A 4,107-nucleotide genomic window follows, 5' to 3' on the forward strand; every position below is an offset into this window, starting at 1 on the left:
ATTTGATAAACATGAAAAATTACGGATCGTTACATTCTCCCCTACTTTAGGAGATTTCGTCCTTGAAATCTAAGGGTAAGACTTTTGAAAAGATGACATCTAAAGATTCAAAAGAGAGAATAGATGAGACTTGATCGTAAGGAAATTTGTTTTTCATGAATGTGTCACGTAGCATATAGTTTCACATAGCATATAGTTTGCAAATAATTCCACATAGCATTACATGAGTTTTCACATAGTGTAACATGGATAATGAAAGCATCGTAAATTTAGTTCGTTCACGAGAGGTTATTATTTCTTTAGATTGTGAAGATAGCGTGATACGTGTCTCCAAGCTTGAAATGAAAGTGACGTTCAAATATAAGTTTCATTGATAACGAAAAAAGAGTTAGTAACTGCCTCTGAGGTAAGGAAATCACCCCTAGCTCATTGGTGAAGTTGAAAAGTAAGGGGAGCTAATCGTCAAGGTAAAGAAATCACTCCTATCTTCACGATAAGCTTCCATTTTTGGAAATATGAGTATTAGCATAAAATTTAGAACAATTCACATTACATACTTAGTTAACAAGATTAACGTATCACTGGCATGTGAATAAACAGGCCAACCCATCGTGTACCACAAAGTTGACTACCCAACATCGTCGCAACGAAGAGGGTGTAATGTTGTTAATTTAACATGACCACTAGAATACGGGCGGGCGCTACTCCTATAGCACTACGCATAGTGCTATACATGTTAAGGTGTGGGTTAAAAGACAAGTTTATCACATAAGAATAACCCAGTAATCACGAATCCAGTATAACATTTTAGTATGCATGTATTAAATTGAAATGATGTATCGTACAAATGTAAAACACATAAAAATTTGAGATAGCATAAAAAGATTTAACATAAAAATTGGATTGTCACGGAACGTAACATAAGACTATTCCAAAGTAAATCGAAGTCCTTTTCGAATTAAGGAAACGTGTTTTGGCCTAATAGACAAATACTCTCATCGAGGAGCGACTAACGATATTTGTCCTTCCAGTTACTACACGTCCTTAATCGATTGGGAAATCGAAACTTTGGTGAGAGCGAAAATCGAGGAGTGGGACTAGTTAAACAAGATGCGAGTTTCACCTCTAACTTGATAACATCGTACCCTAACGTGGTTGGTACTTATCAAAAGATAAGGTCCACTAGAGTATGAAATGGAAATCCCCTTCAAGATTTGGATATCACTCCTAACTTGAGGGTAGATTTCGTGCAAAATTCAAAGTATAGCTGAGTGAAAGTCATCACCAAATGTGGGAATCACCCCTATTTTGGTGAGTCATTTCGATTGTGTTATAAGAGTGTCTTCAAAGCCTCCAAGTGTGTATTGTGTTAGCCTTAGGAAAGGCATGTATATTAAGAGTCCAAGAAAGTAGAGGGAAGCAAAGAAGATAGAAAGGAAGTTGTTTTAAGCAACACATAGTGAATAAGCTCTTAAACTATAGACTAGGCAAGACATTCCTAATTCCCTATAGTTATGGCTCTGATACCAATCTGGTATTAGAGTACTCCTACTATAGACTAGGCAAAAGTAAGGCAATCCTACCTAATTCCCTATAGTTATGGCTCTGATACTAATCTGTCACACCCCAACCGATGGCGGAAACATCGGGATGAGATGAACAAATTGCTCAAAACAACATAACACTAAATGTGACAATATGAATTAAATCATTTTATTAAAACTAAAGAATAATACACTGTTTCAAATAGTAAACATAGATTCAAACATTGTCTAATTGCTAAAATGGGTATCTAAAGCCATCCTAGCTTGTTTCTCGAGTCTTGTACTAATCAACCTGCAACATGTATTAAAATAACATCAACAAAAAGTTGGCGAGTATACAGGTTTGATACATAGCATAAAGTAGAATAAAAAGTTTAAATACTCATATCCAACATGAACAACATAATACAAGTTACTAATATGCTGAAACAGTGTCACTATATGTCAAACCCAAGTTTCCAACGCACACGCCCCAAGACTCACTCAAGGGCGGTGCGTACTCCTATAACATAGGAGATTTAATAAGTCTCAGAAGTTTATCAGAAGTTTCCAACGCAAACACCCCAAGACTCACTCAAGGGCGGTGCGTACTCCTATAGTATAGGAGATTTAATAAGTCTCAGAAGTTTAATAAGTCTCAGTAGTCTCAGTAGTCTCAGAAGTTTAATAAGTTTCACAAGGTTAATGAGCATATAGACACGAAAAGTTTACATGGCATACGAGATTAACAAGCATCAAAATTGTTTCATGTTTAAAAATGGATAGAGTGTGCATATAACAAGTTTCAAGGTTGTGTGTTTTTAGATAGAATACATGTTGCACCCAAAAGTGATAAAATAAAAATGGGATCAAGTATACTCACATTGGTTGCGTTACGCTTCTTGTATTAACGCACGAGTAAAGATGGAGAATAATCCAAGTGATCGAACAAGAGAGGTTATCCTAGATATGAAATACGTGGCACATAACGAACTCGTTAATTTATAGGTTAAAGTTTAGTATTTTGGTTACAAATTAATAATTTGTTAACTTTTTAGATTTAAGTTTATGGTTCTGATTAAATAAATAAAAAAAATTATAATCAGATAAGAGAAACTGTTATCTTTCAATGTAACCTAGATTTTAATATTATTAAATTATAAAAAAGTTTACCTAAGAAAAATTGTCAATGGTTTCATATATTAGTTTTTGTAAAAAGAAAGGATGCAGTGATTACGGTGAGCCGGGTTCGTGTTTTTGTTTTACTGGAATGCAAATATGTCATCATCTTCTACCATACGTACAGTTCAAGAACTCAAAGTTTCAATTGATTTATTTGTGCATAGATGATTTTTAATATTTCATAATGAAATTAATGAGGAACAAATGATAAAAGAAATGTATACCGAACAAAAGGATGCCGTGAGTTCCGACGTAACGACTTCGGCGAGAATTCGAGTTCCGGCGACGCCTCCGGTGTTCCGACGTGATCTTCTTTAAAAAGAAAAACCATACGAACGGGAACAGAAGCAACTGATTAAAATGAATGATCATCAAGGTTGACATGTATGAGGTAAAATCAAGAGTTACTCATGTTAACGGAATAAAGAGGTGACGAAAATATACCGAACGTAAAAGAAAAGTCGCAGGTTTTTCCGGTCGTCTTCTCCGATCTCCGGCGAGGTACGGCTGTTCCGGCAAAGGTGAGATCGTCTTCTCCGGCGACTGTCGTCTTTCCCGGCGAAGTCTCGGTATCTCCGGCTACGAGTTTCGAACAGCGAAGAGGATGTCGAATGGGAGGGTGTCGAGAAGGGTGTGAAGGTATTTATAGATGAGTATGTGGATGTATGAGGCCATTGTTGTGGATTAAGTTCTTGATTGGTAAAAAAAGGAAACCGTGTAATTAGAATCAATCACCGAGAAATTTGCGAGACAAGAAATGGAAACCAAGCTGTTACGCGTTAGAGATTGGGCGGCAAAAGGTTTCAAAAAGGAAACTTGAAGTTGCGTATTTGATTTGAATGTTTGAGATTATCAGCAGCGATGATGGTAGCACATCTGGTTAGTATGCGTGTGAGTGAAGCGAGTGACCCGGGTTCGAACCGCACAAGGGCCGGTTCTCACCCAGGAGACCCCCTTTTTGTTATTTGTTTTGTTACAAGTTACAGTTTGGTCCCTGTGGTTTCTTAGATAACTAACAGCAACTACTAACTTAGTTAATATACTTAACTCCATTTTATTAACCTTGTTAGTTTTAATATTAGATTTAAACTATAAATGTTAATTTAATTAGTTAAATAAAAAAAATAAATAACAGTATTGATAATTATTTCTTTAATAAATGAATAAATGATTTAAATAAAAGAATAAATAGTTAATAAATAATGTATTTAATTAAATAAATAATTTCATAAACATGAAAAGTTACGGAGCGTTACAGAAATTGTCATGCTTGATGTTCTCATTGATCGCTTTCGTGATGGTCTTTGGTGTGACATTTCAGCCATGATTTGATCTTTGAATAACCTGAACAGAATCAAACAAACAATCAGTACACTAATATCAAATAATCTGAAAATAAACT

The 4,107-nt window shown here is 35.2% G+C and overlaps 1 long non-coding RNA gene across 1 annotated transcript; it reads right to left on the bottom strand.

Moving 5' to 3' along the window:
- Positions 1–2,404: 2,404 nt before the first annotated feature.
- LOC110881515 lies at positions 2,405–3,393 on the bottom strand. Its single transcript, XR_002559773.2, has 3 exons — positions 3,150–3,393; positions 2,930–3,056; positions 2,405–2,486 (listed from the first exon to the last, which is right to left on the bottom strand). It is a non-coding gene; the product is annotated as an uncharacterized LOC110881515 (long non-coding RNA).
- Between the last annotated feature and the right edge of the window lie 714 nt (positions 3,394–4,107).

Source organism: Helianthus annuus, chromosome 11, assembly GCF_002127325.2.
Source record: "Helianthus annuus cultivar XRQ/B chromosome 11, HanXRQr2.0-SUNRISE, whole genome shotgun sequence".
Taxonomy (NCBI): Eukaryota; Viridiplantae; Streptophyta; class Magnoliopsida; order Asterales; family Asteraceae; genus Helianthus; species Helianthus annuus.